This window comes from Tamandua tetradactyla, chromosome 3 (assembly GCF_023851605.1).
Source record: "Tamandua tetradactyla isolate mTamTet1 chromosome 3, mTamTet1.pri, whole genome shotgun sequence".
In the NCBI taxonomy this organism is placed as follows: Eukaryota; Metazoa; Chordata; class Mammalia; order Pilosa; family Myrmecophagidae; genus Tamandua; species Tamandua tetradactyla.
Window position 1 is genome coordinate 70911665 of NC_135329.1, and position 22013 is coordinate 70933677.

General features: G+C 53.0%; 1 protein-coding gene across 5 annotated transcripts in view; it reads right to left on the bottom strand.

The window, feature by feature from the left end:
* CYRIA (CYFIP related Rac1 interactor A) overlaps positions 1 to 22013 on the bottom strand; it is a 109655-nt gene that overhangs the window by 53908 nt on the left and 33734 nt on the right. For 2 of the 5 annotated variants that reach the window (XR_013172549.1, XM_077153244.1), the window contains exons 1-2: positions 13050 to 14139; positions 12789 to 12938 (exon numbers count right to left, since the gene is read on the bottom strand). The gene's annotated coding sequence lies outside the window, so the exon portion shown is untranslated. Of the gene's footprint in view, positions 1 to 12788; positions 12939 to 13049; positions 14140 to 14481; positions 14529 to 22013 lie in introns of those variants that run through there. The other 3 variants (XM_077153245.1, XM_077153246.1, XM_077153247.1) reach the window with 2 other exon arrangements.

A 22013-nucleotide genomic window follows, 5' to 3' on the forward strand; every position in this document is an offset into this window, starting at 1 on the left:
TCCTTCCTTTCTTTCTTTCTCATCATTTCTTAATATCCTTCGAGCTCCGTTCAAACAGGAAGCAACAGCTGCAGGCTTGGTTTGGAGTTCCATCGGTGGGTTCCAGACGGCCGGTTATGACAAAGCAGTGAGACCAGCCTTCCTGGTGCTGCGCAAAGCTGTTCTGAAGGAAATTCCCTGCCAGGCAAGCTTACCTCCGTCACTGGCCCCCGAGGGTCCTCTGAGAAGCTGACCCCAGCCCTGTGGGACAACTCCTGCTTCCCTGTGTGCCTCTCCCCAGAAGGTGCACATAGCCAGGGCAGGCGCTAGGCCTGGCTGACCCACATGTGTGTCCGGCCCAAAATGAGCTCAGTAGTGTTTGTTGTGTAAAGGAAACAACGAATGAGCAAATGATAGTGGGACTGTTCAAATCTATATTCCACGGCCTCCTTCCTGCCTGAGTCCTACCACTTACTTAGGAAAAAAGAGGGAAGGAGGAGATGGTGGGAGGGAGGGTGGAAGGGAGAAAGAGTCAGAGGGAAGGAAGAAGGGAAGCAAAGAAGGGAAGGGGGGAGAGCATAGAGGAAGAAGGAAGGAAAGAGGGAAGGAAGAAAGAATAATTGTTTCACGACATTCACATCTAGTTTAAAGAAAGGAACTGGTTTCAGGCATGTGAAGGAGCAGACAGGGATCCCACCCTACGCTTGAAAGGTGAAAGAAAGAACCCCTGGGTCATCAGAAAAGCAAAGCGTGGCCTCAGTGATGCAGGAATTAACTCCCGAGAACAGGTGGGGCCGGATTCGAGCTGCCTCCTCCCAGGGGCGGGGTAAGAGGCCAGGACCACTGTCATAGAGAGGAGCGTGTGAGCGAGCAGGTGGCAGCGGGGCCATCCCAGCACGTTCCCGGCCCGCGCCTGCCAGTCAGCTCTGGGAGATCCCACCATGAAAGGTCCAGCATCAGGGGAGGCCATGGCCAAGGGCCAATTGTCTCCACCTCGCTCTGGAATCCAGATCCCTGGTGGGTGAGCATGCCTCAGGCGCACGGGCCTCAGCACAGTTTCAGGAGGGGCCCTGCCTCTACCTCTGGGCAGGTGGGCCCGCCCCAGGGGCGCTGTCCCAGGTAAGGACAAAGCACAATGCAGAGCAGAGCTCTATACAGAGCACAGCTGATGTAGAAACTGAAATCCAGCAGAGACTCGGGGCCCTCCTTTTCTTCCCTCCGTCAGGGAGGGCCTAAGTAAAAGTACTGTGCGCATACGGCCCCCAAAAGCAGTCATTTAGCGAGTGTTGACTGCACGCGGAGCTGGGCTAAGCCCTGTACACAGCTGATCTCAGCTAATTCTCACAATCACTCTCGAAAGTGAGTAATACTTTCTCCCTATGAATAAGGAAACAGAAGTTTGAAGAAACTAAATGATTCACCCACACCAGCAGCAAATAGGCAGGTCTTCACGCTTCTGTTTCAATGCCCACACTCTCCAGTACTGCATTACTGTGCAGATAAGCCCCACCTCATTCACGAGCATCCTCAGGAATGAGCGTTTTAGACGTGTCTCTAAATCACACAGATTAACGTCTACTTCCGATTATAAGACAAGGAACCTTTCCCTTAAGCTGTAAATTAAGTTGCATTCCTGGATTATATTTGTCTTTCACTGAAAATGTGGTTAGAGCCACAGTTTCTTTTTCCCTTGAATCAAAGACATAACACACTTGTTTTAGAAACAGTCATGACTTGAGGTCTTCTCCCTAAGGTATTTAGAAAATTCAATTTTCACTATTATGGTCGAGGATGTGTTTAATTTAAATTTCATATCTCTTTTTTTGTTGTTGTTTTAACATGGGCAGGCACCCAGGTCTCCGGCATGGCAGGCAAGAACTCTGCCTGCTGAGCCACTGTGGCCCACCCTAAATTTTATATCATTTTTGAATTGGTAATATAGCTACATATTAAAAGTTCAAAAGACATAAGAGGCTTCATAGTGAAAAGTCTCTTTCCCACGTCGCTTCCCCAGCAATCCATTTCACTTCCCCACTGGGGACCACTCTTAGGATTTTCTTGTGTATATTTCCAGGAATATTTTTGCATATAAAATCAAACATTTCAATATATATGTGCAGATATTCCTTCCTAAGGCCAATAAAGCCCTATAATATACACTGTTCTTAATGTTACATTTTACCTGTGGCAATAGTTTTGAGGATTATACTACTGCAGCACATAAAGAATACCCTCATTCTTTTTAATAGCTGCATAGTATTCCATGGCATAAAAGTGCCAGTATTACTCAGCCAATCCTCCTTGGAAGGAACAGCGTCCTTTTATAAACTACATTCTTGCAATACTGTCTTGCCTTTTTTTTTTTTTTGCTCTATTTTTAACTAATTGCCTCAAGAACATAACTTGAAACACTTTCCTCCCGACAGCAGTTTCAGAAAATCTTTTATAACCTGAATGTATGGGTGTCTCTAGTTACATCCGTCGTAAAATCTGTTTCTTTATCTCTTGGTGCCAAGACCAAGGTACTAACATGTTTACGAAGGTCTAATTTCTGTAAATTACTTTCAACATACACTTGAAAAGTTAACTGAACTGAAATTGAAAAATGTCCAACTGCTTACACTCAACCTAATGGCATCTGCAAATTCAATCGATACTGATTTGGGACGCTGAGGGCTCAGAGGACTTTCGGGGTGGAGAACCCCCATGAGAACAGGAAGCCATCCCTGCCCTGCTCTGTCATCTAGGTGGCAGCCCTGCACCTCAACACCCGCTGCTTTCCCTCCGAGCTCGTGCCCCCCGTGGACGGCTCAGCTCACCCCCACCCCGACCCCGCCATCCTTCTCTGGGCCCTGCTCCAAAGGTCAGGAATGAGAAGCACCTTCGGACACGGCTCAACAGCTCCTCTTGGAGTGACCTGGCGTGGCCCAAAGCCGTGGCCGCATCTGGATCAGGAGGTCGGCATGTCCTCAGCGTCCGGAGCACAGCGGACGCTGGGGACCTCTGGGTGGGCAGAGCCGAAGGCTGCAAGGACCCCTCATGTGGGCGGGGCCCTCCCGTCCCCAGGTGCAGCGCCCCACACCGCACCTGTGCCCGAAGACACCGGGCAGTAACCAGCTCCGCCACTGCGCCATCGCTGTTGCCGTAAAAGAATATTGCCTAGTTTTGAAGAAAGCGCAAGGCGCTTCTACAATGAGAAAGGACAGAAATCATGAAACAAGGGACTTAGGGTGGAAGACAAGCATCGGCACAGGGAAGATGGGAAGGTCAGGGCAGAGATGGCCACACAGATAGACAGCAAGGGGGCGGGGAGGCACGGCCTTGGAAATCTGAGGGAAATGTCCCCCAGACCCTCAGGTGCGGCCGCCATGTGGCATGAAAGAGGGGACAGCAGGTGCCCTGCCCATAAGACGCTTGACAGCAAGCTTTGAACGGCTGCCTTATAACGTCATTCAAAGTGGGCCAGCGGCAAAATGCAAAGGCAGGTTTGTTTTTTGTTTGTTTTTTTTAATTAGAAAAGTTGTAGATTTATAAAACAATCATGCAGAAAATACAGAGTTTCCATGTGTCCCTGTCTTATTAACACCTTCCCTTAGTGTGGTACATTTGTTACAATTCATGAAAAAACATTTTACAAATGTACCATTGACTAAGTCTGTGGTTTACAATAGGGTTCCCTATTTGTGGTGTTCAGTCCTATATATATATACTTTAAAATTTTTATTCTAGTAATACACAGTCAACCTAAAACATCCCCTTTTAACCACATTCCAATATATAATTCAGTGTTGTTAATTACATTTATTATGTGGTACTACCATCACCTCCATCCATTACCAAAAATTCCCCATCATCTCAAAACATAACCGGTATAATTTGAAAGTGTGTATTTACACTAAAGCAGAGAGCTTTTCCTGCGGCCAGTAAGAGCTTGCAGTTACGTATTCAATCCACTAAGGGGCAGTATCACCTCACATTAAAAAGGCCAGACCTGGGCAGGGAGCTGCTGGGCACAAATGCGGACCTCTGTGCAGAGGGCACACAGAGGGAGGGGTTCGGCCCCCTGCCTGATTTTCAGCCTCATTCCCCAGCAGCAGCAGCAGAGAGTTCACGCTCGCAACTGTGGTAACGAATGCTTCCTCAATGCACTAATTCACTTAATTCAAGGTCAATTCAAAAACATGAGTCTTGACCAGTTTGCCAGAAACGGAGCCATGACATCTGGGAAGGAAAAATTAATAGATAGGCCATTTGGCTTAGTAATCAGCCTCCCTGCCCCTTCCGCTAATTTCCTAAATCATGTTTTCCACCCAGGGAAACATCTGCCTTGTGGATGAATCAACTTGACTACAGTCACAACGTGGACAGAAAAATAATTAAATAAAAGGGCTGAAGTCTCGGTCAAGCTTACCCAAAGGGGTTTATCTCACTTTGGTGAAACACCATTTAGACTTGCCTTTTGAATCGGGAAAACTGGCTGGAAATGAGAGTATAGACCGTGGGGTGGGAGCGCCTCGAGTGACCTTTACCCCACACCTGGCTTTTAAGGGCGGTGGGGGCAGCACTGCACCCCCAGGGGATGCCCCGGCAGGAAACTCCCAAATATACAAGGGAACGCCAGGCCGGAAAGCCACCGTGGAACTTCTGTTTAGTTCGATAGACCAAGACCATAAGCAGACCAAACAAACAAACAAACTCAGTTTATGTCTGAGCTTCAGTTCCGGCCCGCCCTGCTCTGCAACGTTTCCAGCGCGCACCATCCCGATTTCAACCCGGCCCTGGGTTCAGCATCCTCAGCCGGGGTGCAGGGACACAGAGACACCGCAGCTGGAAGGCCCGGCTGGAGTCCGCAGCCCCCTCCCCCCCCGCACGGGTCACGTGCTGCTCGGTCTCTTTTAAAACTCCACTCGGAGAGAGCAATCTGTTACTCAGTCGCTGTGCCTAGAGCTTCCCGCTCCAGCACCCGCTCAACACACCCTCCTAGGCGGCCACGTGGCTCCCTGCGGCGCCCGGAAGAGGGTTGTGAAGCCTCCTCCCACGTGGGCGCCGCCAGGACGCACCGGCCTGGGCAGCCTCCTTTCGTCCTTACCTGCTTTCCTGCAGGGCCCACCTGCCGCCCGGCTCCTGGCTACACCCTTTGCAACCCCCAAGATCGCTCCAAAAATAGGCAAACTGGAAGAGAGTGCAGGGCGGTGCTTCCCCAAGACGCAGCTGCGTGGTTCCAACCCAGCACCGGCTGCTCTTATCCCTAAAGGCGCCCCGGGTTCATTTATTTCCCAATGGTGCAATAGAAAGTCGTTTTCTTCTTATTATTATTTTAGCTTTCTGGAATCTTGGGTCTCAAAGCCGGGTCCCGGGACCTGAAGCCGTGCGCTCAGAAACGCCAGCCCCTTGCGACTGCTGAATGAGTACCCTCCCTTTTGTGCAGCCTCTGAAGGGAGGCGCTGAAGCGGGTGCCACGGTCTAGGCTAAGGATCTGCAGTCCCACATTGCACAAGTAAACAGCGCTTTTCGGACGGGGTGCTAAATCAGGAGTTCTTCTCATACTAGATTATTAGCCTTTCTGTCTTTATAGGTTGCGAGTCACGTATTGATCCCACATTGCGGAAGCAACCACAAAGCGAACCAGAGATACCATTCATTGGGAACCCACTGTGGGCGCACCCTCGTGCCGCATGCTTCACGCACTATCTGTCCTTCGCTGGACCTTTCTGGCCTCGGTTTCCCCTCTCTGACCTCAAGGCTGCCTCCGGGCCCCCAGCCTCACTTCTCCGACCTGGAATAGGGAATATTCGAGATAAAACTATAAATATTGCTTAAAATAGAAAACTCAGGTGGGTAAAATGCAAAACTTGCTTATTTGTTTAAAAAAGAGTAAAGAAAACAAGGGATCAATTGTAACGGGCAGCTAATTCCTCTGGTCCTCTGAGGTTCTCACGGATAAGGCAGCTAGCTTTGTTTCCAGGACCTGACCCCGACCCCGGCAGCACCCAAGAGCTCAGTGACGGGGACACACTGGGCCTGGGTGAGGGCTGGAAGGAGCCAGTGCACGCCCCCGCAGCCTCCTCCTGACTCCTCTCCTTTTTCACTCTGTTATCTCTGTGTGAGATCTCACCCAGGAGGACAGAGAAACCCGAGGGTGGGCTCTGATGTCAAGGGAAAACAAGCCTGCCTTTGTCTGGCCCCATCGAGGACAGGCCCTGGCCGGGCTTTCAGGCCGACACAGAGGAAGGCCTGTGCTTGCTTGCCCTGGGGTGGAGCAGCCAGCCCTGTGCCCTGCAGCAGGCCCTCCCCTCACACCTCCTGAGCCCTCTTCCTGGCGCTCCACCAGGGCTGCAAGGTTGGAAGACTCCATTCGGGGACCGGAAGGCCTCTCCAACTGAAAAGGAGACCAGGATGCCTCACCTGTACCCACACCAAAAACTGTAAATATCAAGGAGTCCCACTCTCACGTTGGAAATGGGGCCCTTCGTCAATTCCTCCACCTCCTCTCAACCCACCGACTTCCTCCAGAGACCCACACACTGACTTTGCAATTTTCCAACCCCGAGAAGTAACAGAGTCAGAGCTGCAGAGAGGCAACGGTGGAAACAAAGGAACTGAACAAAGGTGGACGCTACATAGGTGCTCGGCTGGGTAGAGCAGGGTGAGACAGAGACCCCTAACTCTTCAGACTTCATCAGCTGTTGGGGCTCAAGGCTGGGGATGGGGGGGTACACCATGCAGAGGGAAGAGGTCTGCCCTCTCACCTCCTGACATGCACACACTGCAGACCCACGGGCTGGCTGGTCTGTGGTGGAGTACAGAAGGACTCAAGGGCTGTCCTTGGGGTGGGCATCTGGGGACTACTGGAGATGGGCGCCCCTGGACAGTCAAGTCCAATGGCTTCATACAGACCAGGGGGAAGGAATAATGAAGTGGTTGGGAGTTGCCCAAAGTCCGGTGGTGACTCAATGCCAGCACGGGCGCTAGGACTCAAGTTAATTTCTGATGTCACTGTCCTTTTTTTTTTTTCTTTCTTACCCAGAGTGTCCCAGAGAGGCGGCATGGTGGGGTCTGTGGAAAGGAGCTCTTTCCAGCTGGACCATCGAGGACGGCTTCCTTGGGGGAGTGGCTTTTGGTGTGGAATTGGGAGGACATAGAGGGCAGCAGGTGTAATCAGGACGAGAGGGCATTTTAAATGGAGGCACAGCCAGAGTAAAGAGGCAGGAGTGGAGCAGGAATGAGGGACAAACTATGCTGGCCTAAAGAGAGCTCAGGGCAGGAGTGGGGGGTTAGGGGGTTAGAATACCATGCTGTTCCAAAAAAGAGAGCTTTGCTCCTTTCCCTCAAGAAGCTTCTCTTCCTAGAATCTTCCCTTTTCTTTAAAAAGAAAATCTTGATTGTCACTTTATCTGTTAAAGGGCCCCCCCAAAGGAAATGCTCCTTCCCTCTGGATACAGCCAGGGTTCTTGAGAAAAGAGGGCTGGGGAAAGTTAGTGTTGAGGTCTTCCCTTAGAAGGGGAGAGAAGAAACACAGAAAATAGGCCTTTCCTCCTACCCAGCCTACCAAGAACAAACGGGTCTACCAAAAGTGAGACACAAGAAATCTCTGGCTTTGCCAAGGGCAACCGGTTCTCCAAAAGAAATGAAGAGGAGGCATGTCATGTAGCTACCCATGTCTCCAGAGAATTCAATTAGGGCAAAGCACCCATCCTTTATGGGATTTTTGTGCCGATTAGAAATGAGACACGGTTAGGCTCATCAATGGCTCTGTCAGGAGAGAAGGGTACCCAATGTCTGGAACCGGACAAGATACCTAGCAAGGTAGTGAGATCCCTATCCCTAGAAGAGTACAAGCAAAAACTTTAAGGGCAACACGTAGCGAGGCTGTTAGAACCAGATGGGTCCTTAGAGGACTTCCATATGTAGGGCTCCCTGGTTCCACAAGGGGAGTGCCAGCGCTCTGCCTAGTTGTGCATTTGGGAGCCCCAGGGAAGCAGCATGCCCAGGGATGGCTCTTAATTGTGGAATCTCCTCCTTGGTCTGCCAGAAGCCCCATCTCCTTAGAGAGGGTGACACACAGCACATGCAGTGGAAGGGGGAACAATTAGGGAAGAGTCTGCATTCTGACCATCTAATAGCTGTGGACTTTGGACAAGCCACTCATCTCTCTGGGCTTCGGTTTCATCTTCAGTGTGAAATGGCACTGATGTTCCCACCTGGTATGCTTCTGAACATTAAATCCCAGGGCAGGCACAGACCCTGGCAGCTCAAGGGAAGCATGGAGGTCAGCCAGGTCTGTTCTAAACTCAATAAAAAGACTAGACTGTGTTGACCAGGCCTGAGCTACATTCCACAGTACATTCTCTGCAGTACATCCATGCATACATATGCACACATACACACACACTCACACCTTTTTTTTCCAAGAGGAAAGTAGAAGGACAGATGCAGTGTTAGAAACCTCTTCTAGTTTTCCCTGGTAAGGAACAGAGCCAGGTTTCTGTAAAGCTGAATTTTACCACCTGAGTGCTGCTTTGCAACCTATGTTGTTATGTCAGTTTTTGGAAGACGGAGATGCTGAATCTTCCTCCTCCTCTTTCTATTTCTTTCTTTGGTCCCCCTTAATCTTTTCTGATCACCAACACCTCCTTGGGGTCAGAAGAGAACAAATCAAATTAGTCAATTTTCTGCTTTTTAGTCACTTTTGGGAACAAGGTAGGAGGATGAGGAGGTGGCTACTAACGGCTTTTAAAAAGCAGAGCTGAGGCGTTATCTGTGCATGACAATCACGCTGGCTATTTCCTCCCCACCACCACTACAAAGAATTCAGTGTTAGTACCTGTTTCATAGAGCACTGCTCTGGATCAGGAGTCTTTCTTCCAGCTCCCAACTCCTACACACCCTTCAATGCCCAACCCACCAGGCCCCTCTTGTTAGCCTTCCCTGACTTCTCTGGGCAGACAGCATACACTCTCCTCCAAGCCATGTCACTCCATCCATGCCAGGGCTCTCCTCCCCATATCCACCCCTCTGTCTCTGTCACATGTTCACGGGCCCCTTGAGGGGTTGCCCATGTCTGACTTTTTTTTAATGTTCCCAGGCCTGGCACAGAGTCTGGCGCATAGTGGGTACCTGATATCTGTTTATGAGGACACCCTTATTTTATATTCAGAGGAGACCACGCTAAGGGATGGCTGCTACCCAGTCATTCCTGACTAGAAGAAAATGTAGCAAGACCTCCGTTCCATCCTTTCTACTAGAGCAGCTTGGGCTTTCGCCAGGTCCTCTCTCCTGTCAGAAACAAGGCATGTGTCCTAACCATTTCCCAGCAAAATCTCTTCTCGTGTGCATGAGTGCACAAGAAACGTGTCAACCCCGAGAGTTCACTAAGCACGTGCGGGTGGAAGTGCACCATCCACAGCCCTCTTGTTCACTGGAGCTGCATTAACCCACTTCCCAGCTGCGAAAACTACAATCTTTTCACAGTGAAAGGCGCAGGTGCAAAAATCGGCTTTTTAAGGGACCAAGGATCAAGTGAAAGGAGGCCCTTTGCTTAACAAGACGCAGATCTTATCACATCCCCAATCTCTGCTTGACAGCCACAGACAGCCGTGAGGAGCCTACAGGACAGACTCGAGCCCCCGGGCCTGCCACCTGCTGCCTGTCGCAAAGACTGTCACCCTCCCACCTCAGTGACCTTCGGTGCCCGGGGGCACGTCCTGGCCACCGTGAATGGCAGCACGCACAGCGACGTTCTCCCCCGCCCCGAGCCCTTACTTCTGCTTTCCCTCTCCTGGGTAGCCCCACTTCTCTGCTGAAGCCCCTCACCTGCCCATCTCTCCCTGCGCAACTGCTCCTCAGCTCTGCCCTGAGTGGAGACAATGGCTCAGGGAGCCAACCCGGTTCTGTGCTCCTCTATCCCTCGTCTGGGTGACAGGCTCCCCGCACGGCTCCCCAAACGTCCCAGTCCTACCAGGACACTGATATGGCGCTAGGATGTCTTCCCAGTAAAACCACGAACAACGCGGGGGCAGGGGCTGAAGCTGGGTGCTGTGCACCCCCGGTGCCTGGCGGTGGCACCGACGTGGAGCAGCCACTATGCTGTGCATGGATTCCAAGAGACCTGGTGGAAGGAACTATGGGAGGCTTTCCTGGAAAAGTTCCACTCTTGCAAAGTGGTTCCACAAGACAAGATTAAGACAACTGTTTACTGCAGACTAATGTCCCACTGAACCTTCCCAAGCAGCCTGAGCGAGCACTGGTTCCTGGGCTCCCCAAGGACAAGCGCAGCTTCATTTCTCTCCAGACCCTCAGTGCCTGCTGCCCCAAACCAATTTGTGAATGAATGACTAAAATCTATTGGGAAAGAGCATGCATTTCTCTGTTCAGGGATGCTTTAGAGATTGTGTCTTTGAGATGCCTCAAGGGAGGGAAGAAAGCAATCCAAGGGAAGACATGGTAGAAGTGCCTCAGGAAAATTCCCACAGTGACACACAAGGCCCCACACAGCCTCCTTCTTTGATCTACCTCCTCCTATTTTTCCCCTCCATCCTTCTGCATCAATCCTGGAATTTGCAGTTCCTTACAACCCAACCCCAATTCCATCTCAGAGTCTTGCTGCCCCTCCTCTTCCTTCCAGTCTTGCCCCAGTATTGCCTGATCAGAGAGGCCATCCTCTCTGGTGTACAAAATAGAAGAACCCACTTCCCCCAACCCCGCATCTCCCTGGCTCTGCTGGCTTGCTTTACTTATTTTCTTACTTACTTACTTGCTTTGTTTCCCCCCATGACACTGAATGCCTCCTGGCATAAGAGATGCATGTTCACCTGTTGACAATGGCCTGACTCCACGGGATGCCGGTTCCATGAGTGCAGGGACTTAGTTCTGTTGGGTGCTGTATCCCAGCACCGAGAGCAGCACCTACCTCATGGCTTGTGCTCAGTAAACACTAGGGGAATGAATGGATCGGGCGGATGAACTCCCCCAGGAACTACAGGTGAGGTACAAGGACCAGACTGTGGCTGGATGAGCACATCCGCACTGCTAAGTGCACGGCCGGGAAGTCTGCCCCCAAACCAAGTGAGCAGGGTGTCAGGACATTCCCCTATCCTGGTCTGCAGTGAAAAAGCTGCTGGAAGGGACTTTTTTTTTTCAGCTATTACATCATGGGTTGGGCAAGCAACAAAGGACGGATGTCAGGGTTCTGAGACAGCTGTGACCCTGCGGGTGCACAGATCAGAGCAAACTTTCCATGGAGGTGAACGGAGAGGGCAGTCTGGTCAAGCCCAGGCAAGAGAAGGCCTCAAAGGAAGAGGAGCTCGGGAACCCAATGTCTGCTCACAGCCACCTTCTCCTTTAGCTGGAGGGGCGTATGGCGAGCATGGACAGGGCTCCTGGATTTTAGGAGCCCAGATGTGGAATCAGAGCTGTGTTTAAGTAGCTCTCCAAATATGGTTGGTGGGGAAATGAGCTAACATTTGTTGAGGCCTACTATATGCAAAACCTGTGCTGTATGTCTTATCTAAGCCTATACGTGTAGGGCTTTACTGTCCCCACTTTGCAGAGAAAAACACGGAGGTTTGGGAATTTTAAATGATCTAACATAAATCACTCGAGTAATAAACAACAGAGCAGAGATACGAAGTGAGGTTTGCCTAACCCCAGAATTCTTCCTCCGAATTCTGTGACAGCTCAGTCACCACTCTAGGAAAAGCAACCAAGAGAGTCAGAACGGAATAGATCAGCCTTTTGTCCAAGAAGTGAAAAGCTGGTGTAATCAATAAGTCTGGGGAAAAGGGTCCTAGAAAATCAAAATTGCAAAATACCCTGGAAGTCTGCACTGTGCCAGGTAAGTCAACATATCTAGATGGAAAAGAAGAGCCTTAGGACAGAACGCAGCAGGAGGTACCATGAGCAGAGGCCTATGGCTATCTCGGGGTACCACAGCCCCTCCCTGGTCCAGAGCCCCCTGGGGTGTGTGGGGTGCCCAGCCTGCCTGCAGGAGGGGGTTAGAGGGCCCCAGTCAGAGGCCCACCCCAACGCATCATCACGGCAAGTCGGGCGAGGAAGTTCACGTAGATGTGGTGTCCAGTCCTCGCACACACAGAGGCGACTGTCCAGGACTGATTAGGAGGAAGTGAGAAAGGTCACCAGGGAGAGCCAGCGTGCTGTGGTGAGAGAGGGGAGGGCAGGGCATGGCGGGCAGCTGCTTGCAGCAGTGCTCTGGGTAACACCTCGGTGAACGGAATTTGTCTACGATGCTTTAGCAAGTGGGACGCCAGCCAGGCTTCCCCACCTGAGACTCCAGTTCCACCTCTCAGCAGCTGCGGGAGGACTTTGCACCTGCTCCCCCAAAGCTGGGCTGGCCAGGATGCCCAGAGAGGAACCCCGAGTGCGCTTACACACAAACAGATCCCTGCGAGTGCTTAAGTGCAAACGACAGCTCAGAAAACAGAACAACCAAGAAATACAGATCTAATCCCTCCCGCTGCGTATAGTTCTAAGCTACTCTGCTGTGTGCCTAAACATCCAAAAGACTTAAGATAGCAATAGATCACACTCAGAAAATAGCCACAGAACCCAGGGGCTTGTAAATGCTTCCAAATTATAGCTATGTCAAAATGCATGCCAAGTATTAATTGTGTCCTTCTAATTATTTTCACATACGTGGTCTTAGGAGGAATCGCTCCAGTCAAAGTGAGTGGTGTGGTGAAACGAACATTCTTACTACTTTCAAGTGTTCTGTAAGCACGCGCTATTACACACCTCTGCACCCCGAAGTGCTGGCTACCGGTTTTCTCTAACCTAAGCCAGTTGTTTCTTACCTGGAAATATCTCTTGCGATTCAGGCTCAGCAATCCAGGCTGCTGGGATGCACCAGCGGGGCAGCTGTCCGGCTGTGGCAAGCCTGGATCCCAAATTCAGCACTGCGTCCCCAAATCCTGTCGCTTCTCTGTCCTGAGCTCAGTGATAATCTGGAAAAGGGGAATGCAAGTCATGTTACTCGGAGAGGAATTTCCTGTTCTCGTCCAGTGACAGTATATCTTTTTAAGGAGGGTAAAAAGAGTTGCAGAATCATAGCTTACCCGAGCTGGAAGAAATTGATGAGATCACCTGGTCTGGTTCTTTCCTTTTGTAGCTGGGGGAATTGAGGCTCCAAAGCAGAGGCCTCATTGAAGGACTCCGCAATTTGGGAGGAGAGTCTGGATTAGAACATGTATCTGAGTCCCTGTCCTTTGGAACATCTTTAAAAAAAGCGTCCCCACGGGCAGGCTGACTTCTCAAACAAGTGGTCATCGACCCTGAATGGGAAGTGTTTTTGAACCAGATTTTTTTTTAAAAAAAGGGAGGTAGCACTTTTTCCAGATTGCTGATGTGCTCTGTTTTCAGTTTTGCCCCTGGGAACGAAAGTAGTAAAACAGGCCACCTCGGTATGTGGTCGGGAGGGTTCTCCCTGTTTCCCATTAGAAAAATATTGTCCTGGAACACCATGGCCCCTGAGGGCAGTGGAGGCTGTTTTTGGTGACAGGCACGTGCACACCCAGCCAGGGTCTGTCACCGTCTCCCTGTTTCTCTGTCTCTGTTCATGTTTCAGGGAAACCCAGTAACGGACATGGACTCCCCGACAGGGCTACCATTTATGATGTGATTTTTCGGCTATGTGCATTTGAATTGGTCATTCCCCGGTGCAAAAAACCAAACCAGAGAAAAAGAAAAGGGAACTCGCCTTTATGAATCAACTAATAGGTGCCAGGCATACCATGACTATTTTATTGATACATTTTCTGCTAACGTCCTCAGAATTTCCCTGCGAGACATCGTGAACCCCATTCTCCAAGGAGTTAAGAAACCAAGCGGTGGAGAGCTAGAGTGAGCTGAAGAGTAAAGGGAATTCAAACTGGTGCTTATCCAACTCCTAAATCTATTTTTTTTCCCCATTTAACCTGGACTCCAGTTTTCAGGCCCAAACACTCGTAGAACTTGTCCTAGTTTTCCAGCATGTTCGCCTGCCGGCACACAACGTGCTTTGGAAACAGTGAACTGCTGTGAGGATTGAAGGGTCTGCATTAGGTTGTCTTCCAGGCAGGGGGTCCTAGAGGCCGTGCCTGCCCAGTGAGAGCCATGCCAGGAGATCACGATTCATTCCTGCTCTTAGACAACAAGGGACAGAGCTGGAGGGCTGAAGCGGGGGGAGGGGTGGGGGGGGGGGGGGTGGGGGGGGGGGGTGGGGGGTGGAGAAAGAGGAAGAAAAAACAGGAAGTGGGGGGTGGGTGGGAAGGAAATGATAGCGAAAACACAGCAACTTTGAAAGGTCCTCAGCCTGATGAGAAAGTGATTTCTGACCCGACAGCAGCTGGAACACCAGGCCTTGGTGGGACAAGAGAGCAGAGCTTATTCCCCCTGGGTTCGGAGTCGGCACCCAGCTCTGTCCCCACCTTGGTGCCTGGCAGGGGAGTGGGCCCCCGGCTAGATGCAGGGGTCAGCTTCCCAGGAGGGAGCAGGGAGAACGTCTCTCACCTCTCAGCTGCCCCAGGCAGGCCACGAGCGAGCGTCACACGCCGATCTGTAAAGAAGAGAGATGCCGCCGTGAAGGGACCAGGTATGGGAGAGATGCCCCATGCCTGCTGCTTCTCCCCCCACAAATGCTCTCAGTACTATCGCCTGCTTCGGAGCATGCAGGATTGGGGACTGGCCTCCCCAGAGCCCTGGTCGGGCCCTGCCATGGAATCCCTCAAAGGAGATCGGTCTTGGGGGGCAGGTCCACCCCAGGCCGCTCTTGACGCTCAGTTCAGAGCACAGTATTATTGGGCAGACTGTTGGCTCACCACCAGGTTGTCGTCAAACAAATGGTGTGGGATTCCACTCCTATGAAGTACCTAGAATAGGCAAATCCAGAGTCTGAGAAAGGATCAGAGGCTCCCAGGGGCTGCGGGCAGGGAGGGGCTACTGCTTAACGCATAAGAGCTTCTGTGTGGGGTAAGGAGAAAGTGTCAGCGATGGTTGCACAACATGTAAATGTAATTAATGCCGCTCGACTATACCTTTAAAAATACTAAAGTTAAAAATGTTATGGTATATATATGCGACGGCAACAAAATTTAATCAGTAAATAAATGCCAAAACAAAGAGAAAACATCGCTGCTACCTTCTAGCATAAAACAAAGGGGGTCAGTCCTGCAGAGCGCTGAGCCACCTGCAGACCATGATCGAAGAGACTGCCAGAACTTTTTCCTGTCCATTTTGTTTATTTCACTCGATAGATGTTTATAAAAGTTCCCCAACCCCAAGAGCACATCACACTGTGCTCAGTGACCCCTGCCACAGACCACCGAATTGGCACTTTGCAGCCCCCCAACGGGCACGAACGAGGCAAGGGAGGCAATGGGGAACAGCCGAGCCAGCAACCTTGCAGATTCCAGCCCCCCCCACCCCGCCACTCCAGGGTTTCCCCCAAACTGGCTGTGCATTTAGGGAAGCTCATAAAAACTACGGGCCCAGCTCAGAGCAGGGGTTGGGGACTGCTCGAAAGCTTCTGGGGCAGTCCTGATGTTGCCAGTCTGGCCCTGGTCCCCGGACTAGCATTTGGACAACGTGGATCCCATATCAGCCTTGCCCCCCACCACTCTGCCCCCCACAAGGCCCCACAGCTGACGGCCTTGCAGGGATTGGCCCGGTTCTGTAAACAACCCCCTCACCATCCAAACAAACAGGGCAGCAGAAAGTAAGCAAGTCTTGAGAGGAGTCCAAGGTTTTGAAGTGACTGCTGGTGGTTTACTGCTGGAGTCACCCTCAGACCAGATGTCACCGAGGGAGGATGGACCAAGCCGGAAAAGAGACGTAAACCCTCCCGCCACCCGGCCACCCCCACCACCACGTACGGGCAGGCAGCGCCGGTGCACGTGTGCTGCACAGCAGGTGGTGGCCCGGCCAGCACCGCTTCCACGGGGCCTCCACGCCGCGCCCGGAGCCCACCCCGGCCGGAAAGGCCACCCTGGTCTGTGCTGCTGGAGCACCTGGGCCAGGAATGGACGCCCAGGGCCTGGTCCCCTCTGGCCGTCTTGAGAAAGCAGCGAAGTGAAGGCGTAGGCACCTTGTTTTCAAGGTGGGGACACTGACGGCCAGGGCATGATGTGGCTTAACCAGTCCAACAGCAGAACTGGGCTAGATAGGGGGTCTCCTGCCTGCCAGCATGTGCCCCTGTACTTCCAACCACGTGCAGGGTGGGAGAATCGCCTAGAACGTTCTCCCCCTCTTCCACTTTCGAACAGTTCTGGAAGTGGGAGGCCAGACGAGGACCAAGGGGAAAGAGGGTGATGCAGATGTGAGAGGGTGACAGCACCCAGATGGCCCATTCCCAACCCCAGGCTCAGTACACGAGGAACCAGAAGCCCTGGTAGGGGATTGGCCTCTTCAAAGTCCCACAGCTCATGAGGAGCAGAGGATGCAGCGACTGTCTTTCCCACAACACAAAGAGCTTTGGCCAGGGTTCAGAAGTGAGAAGGGTAGGGTTTTAGATAATAAAAACCACTAACATTCACCAACTGCCTCCTGTGGTCAGCCTTGATCAGCTCTGTAACTCTCTCACCGACACGGGAGACGGGCCTGCGTCCTTACTGCCCTTTCTTCCTTACAGATGAGGAAACGGAGGCACAGAGCAGTTGTCACTTGTCCCAAGTAGCCACTTTTGAATGGGAGAGATGAGCTTTCAATTCGGTCAGCCCAACCCAATTCCGCCCTAACCAACTGGGACACACCCTTTCCATGCGTTTACAAATAAAGGGAAGAAGGGTGAGTGGGAAGGAGAAAAGGGTGGAAAGGAAAAGGAAATAAAGCAAGTGCAGTAGGAACAGATGGTGTCTTTGCTCAGAAGTCAGAGGAGGGAGCGAGGAATCTCTAGGCCAGGAGTCGGGAAAGTTGTGCAGGCAGGACCAGCATTCAGCCCCCAGCCCCCTTGGGTGGCAGTCCCCAACGAGGGTCTGCCAGACCCCGGCAATAGGGTTCACTCAGACCACTCCTAGAAGACCTGGATCAGGCAGGAGGGTGTGGTCGGAGGCCAAGACAGGAGAGCAATCACAGTGGGTGCGGGAGGGACAGTCGAGCGGACAGACGAGCCACCCTCTGCTCTCAGGCCCCGGCACCAGCAATGCACACACGCCCAGGGGCACGGGACTTCCAGGGGTGCATCTGAGTCCAGCCTCACAGTTAGGGAGAGAGCAGGGCAGGGCTGACCACTGGCCACCACTGTGGAGACACTAAAGCCAGAGAGCAGTGGCAGAGGAGTGACACAAATAACAATTATTATAATAATAATATTGACAGCCACCATTTGTTGGCAGCCCCTTATGTGTCAAGAAATAAGCTTGATGCGCTCCACCAATCATTTAATAATTACACCAACCCTTTGAGGTCTGTAGGATTATTCCCAATTTTTAACTGAGACAAGTGAAATAATTTCCTACACCCCAGAAAGCAAGCGTGCTGGGAGGAAAGCTCTGACCCCTGGCCTACTGGACCTTGTGGCCAGGTCCACTTTTGAACTGCACAGGGCTGAGACCCAGTGCCAGGATGTACCATGCCATGTGAGCTAGCATGCAGGGCTGGAGGCTTGAGGGAAAAGGATCCTGCTAGCAGTATTGCTGGGGTGGGGGGCACATGCCAGGACCTTCTCAGGCATCAAGGGCACAGAGCCACCCTGATTCAACCCCTGGCATCACTTATACTGATGCCCAGGTGTGTTGAGAGAGGTTGCACTGATGCCCAGGTGTTTTGGGGGGCTTGCACTGATGTCCAGGTGTGTCGGCAGAGCCTTCACCTGGATAAGTGCCCCCACCCACCAGCCACCTTCTGCTCCGGACACATTTATTCCCTTGCAGCACTGTTCTCCCCTGGCTCACGGGCTGTTCCTAAAATGGTTAAACTTGCAGACCTTAAACATAAGCCCGCTAACGTAACTCGATTATGAGGCTCTGACACCATGACTTCAGATGTAAGGCTCTGACTAGTGCTAACAGTGTACTTTCAAAGGACTGGCAGGGTCCTTGAGCCCTGTCTATCAGCCTCCAAAGGCGCCACTGGTCTGATGACCAGTTGACCCCAAAGGTGGGCTCTGCAGCTCTCCTGTCGAGGGCAAGCGGGCTGGCAACCAGCATGGGGTGGGGGTGGGGGTAGCCACCGCCGCTGCTTCTGCCGAAACCCTCTGGAGAAACCGCTGAGAGGACGCAGGGCCTAGTTTCCCCAGGGGTCAGCATGGGGCTGGACCAAGGCCCTGCTGTACCCACCACCCCACCAGCAGGCAACAGCCCTGGGGCCGGGGACCCTCCCCTTCAACCTTGCAGGGTCGGGAGAGGAAGCAGGCAGCTTTAAAGCCCGCCTTCATTTTACTAGTCCCTTAAGAATCTGCCTTCTTAAGAATGTCTGGTCAAAAGGAAAAAGAATCTGCTGACCTTTTGAAACCAAGAAATCAGTCTTCAATCAAACTCGCACACAAGGACAGGTAAGTAAAATGCTAGGAAGAAAGAATCGGGCTGTTCTCTGAAGAGGCCCTTTGGGTGTTGATTTAACTCTGGGCTGTGAGGCTGGGGGTCTTCAGTCCAGGCCTAGAGAAGCCCGAGGGCGCTGAGGAGGAGCTCAGTATCCCAAGGAGGCCTGGGTCCACAGGGCTGCAAACCCCCACCCTCCAGGATGGCTCCGGACCCCACCCTCCAGGACGGCTCCGGACCCCACCCTCCAGGACGGCTCTGGACCCCCACCCTCCAGGACGGCTCCGGACCCCCACCCTCCAGCGGGGCTCCGGACCCCCACCCTCCAGCAGGGCTTCAGGGCCCCCCACCCTCCAGGAGGGCTCCAGGACCCCCACCCTCCAGCAGGGCTCTGGACCCCCACCCTCCAGGACGGCTCCGCCCACCCCCCCCTCCAGGACGGCTCCGAACCCCCACCCTCCAGGACGGCTCCGCCCCCCCCCTCCAGGAGGGCTCCGGGACCCCCACCCTCCAGCAGGGCTTCAGGGCCCCCACCCTCCAGCACGGCTCCGGGACCCCCCCCTCCAGGAGGGCTCCGGGACCCCCACCCTCCAGCAGGGCTCCGGGACCCCCCCCTCCAGGAGGGCTCCGGGACCCCCACCCTCCAGCAGGGCTTCAGGGCCCCCACCCTCCAGCACGGCTCCGGGACCCCCCCCTCCAGGAGGGCTCCGGGACCCCCACCCTCCAGCAGGGCTTCAGGGCCCCCACCCTCCAGCACGGCTCCGGGACCCCCCCTCCAGGAGGGCTCCGGGACCCCCACCCTCCAGCAGGGCTCCGAGACCCCCACCCTCCAGCAGGGCTCCGGACCCCCACCCTCCAGCACGGCTCCGGGACCCCACCCTCCAGGTCGGCTCTGGACCCCCACCCTGCATAACAGACATTGAGGCTGGTTCTGCACAGGAGCTTCTGCACATGATTAACTTTGGTCAATAGGTGGGATAATTAAAAACCAAACCAAGAAACCTGGGCGTCCAGGCGGGAGGCAGCTCAGCCTGGTTTAAAGCACAGAATCCAGAAGCAGACTGCCAAGTGTCAAGTGTGTAATAAGCCCCAAGCAGGTGTTAGCTGTTATTATGATTGTTGACATTACTTAGGGGACACTGAGGCCTGGAAAAGGGAAGGAACTTGCCAGATGCCCCCCGGCGAGCAGGTGAACAGCCGGGACTAGAGAACACAGTCCTCCCGGCCACACACAGCCTGCCTGCTGTGGCAGACACGCGGCCTCAGGCTGAGGTGAGGGAAACCCAAGGGGGGCCACCAGGGACCAGAGAGAACTGAGGGTGCTGGGCTCCTAGGCTGTGGGAGCTCAAGGGGCCTGTGATCGCAATGAGGACAGACGCATAGCCACTGGCCTTCACTGAGCACTGATTCTGGGTCGGGCACGGAACCAAATGCAGCACGTGGCTCTCACCGAGCTCACTGCTGAACCCCCACCCTCACCTTCCAGAAAAGGAGCTGGAGGGGGCCCAAGGAGGCCAGGGCCAGCCCTGTGCTGAGACCAGGTCCAGCGTGCATGGGAGCCGAGTCTGGCTGATCCGCGCCACCTGCTCTAACCCTTTGCAATGGGGTGGGGTGGGGGGTCCATTCCATTATTCACAGATTGGATAGCAGAGCCGGGGAGGGAGGGCAGAGCACAACTGACGCTCGTTCCCTTTCCCAAGGCTGTTGATGGCCACCTCTCCGCGACCTCTGTCACACCTGAAGAGCTGCCCAGGTGACCCTCTCCACGACCTGTCACACCTGAACAGCCGCCCAGGTGACCCTCTCTGCGACCTCTGTCACACCTGAACAGCCACCCAGGTGACCCTCTCCGCGACCACTGTCACACCTGAACAGCCGCCCAGGTGACCCTCTCCGCGACCTCTGTCACACCTGAACAGCCGCCCAGGTGACCCTCTCCGCGACCTCTGTCACACCTGAAGAGCCGCCCAGGTGACCCTCTCCGCCACCTCTGTCACACCTGAACAGCCGCCCAGGTGACCCTCTCCGCGACCTCTGTCACACCTGAACAGCCGCCCAGGTGACCCTCTCCGCGACCTCTGTCACACCTGAACAGCCGCCCAGGTGACAGTCTCCGTGTGAAGCCGCAGGTGGGCACCAACAAAGGTGCCAGGGCCTTCGGAAAGCTTCCCCCAACCTCTCAGAGCTCACCCGTCCTGAACCAACCACTGGGGGGGTGGGCTGGAGCTCCTTCTCTTTGAGAAAGCAGTTCACAGTGTGAGTGACCCCAGGCCCTTCTCTAGGATTGTGGGGTGGGGTCTGGGGGATGCATTGGAGACCCAGTGAGGCCAGCCTCCTCCTCTCTGTGACAAACCCCGGCGACAGTACAGCTCGGTCCCAGACAACAGGCATTTTCATGTTCTCTTTTCTCAAGGCTGTGACTGCAGGAGATCTACTTTTGGGTGGCGCCCAGTTAAGGGGCACTGTTTAAAACAGAAGAGATTTGAGCAGCTGACACCTGCCTTCTTCCCCATTAGGAAGGCGGCAGGAATAACAGGAACACTCAGCCCAGACCAGGAGGCCATGGCCGCCCATCATGCTTTCTAGGGGGTAAAGAAACCTGGGTCTACCTCCCCTCCCTAACTTGGCCCCGTCTGCACTGTGTAGCCTTTAGCCAGTCACATCACCTCTCTGATCTGCAGATACAACCTCTGTTAAACGCAGGTAATATGGAGACCTACACCAAGTGAATCTTAACAGGTAATTTTGAAGATCAAGTGAGTTTCTCTTCTAAGTGGCCATGGCTATTTGCATTCATGTTTTATCTCTGCCACTGAATGGAAAGTAACTCAAGACGGGGGACCATGTTTTGTTCATCTTTACGGGATAGAGTCCTATAGTGAGAAATGTGGATTGCTGAATTTATAAAATGCCATTTCCTAGAGGCAGTGGACAGCTCAGCGTGGCTGGGGAGAGAGGAGAACAGTGGCAGGAGACAAAGCAGAAAAAGAGGCGGTCGTCAGGCTGGAAAGAACGTTCTACACCTCTGCTTTGCTTGCTCACTCTGTAGCCGGAGAGTAGGCTAGCCGGGCAAATGCACGTACGTCTCAGTAGGAAAACAGGCGGTGGAAACACTCAGGGCTCTGCCTCTCAACAGTCGTGGAGATCTCTGAGCTCTGTCTTCCCTATAAAAGGAGAGTTAATAGCTCCATTTGGGCTATTAGGTCACCCACCACAGCGCCTTAAAAAATGACCGGCACAGACGGTGGCACACGCCGTTGGGATCATGATGACAGCACTGAAATTGATATTCGAATGCACTTAGAAGGGGAATGGTTAGTCTGTATAGAACATAATAGAATAATTTGTTTTTTAATTCCATGGAACTACTTCAAACCAGGGACTATATAGCACAATTATAAAAATGTGCTTTCGTTAGTTTTAATGGATGTTCTACCCTAAAGCAATAGTAATAGGGTAGCATATGGGCATCCTGTATTTGTGTAGGATTGCTCTGAAAGCCACAACTTCTGTAGTATAAAAGCATCGCCAGGGCAGTCCCTGGCACCCACTGGGCCTTTCGCACGCATG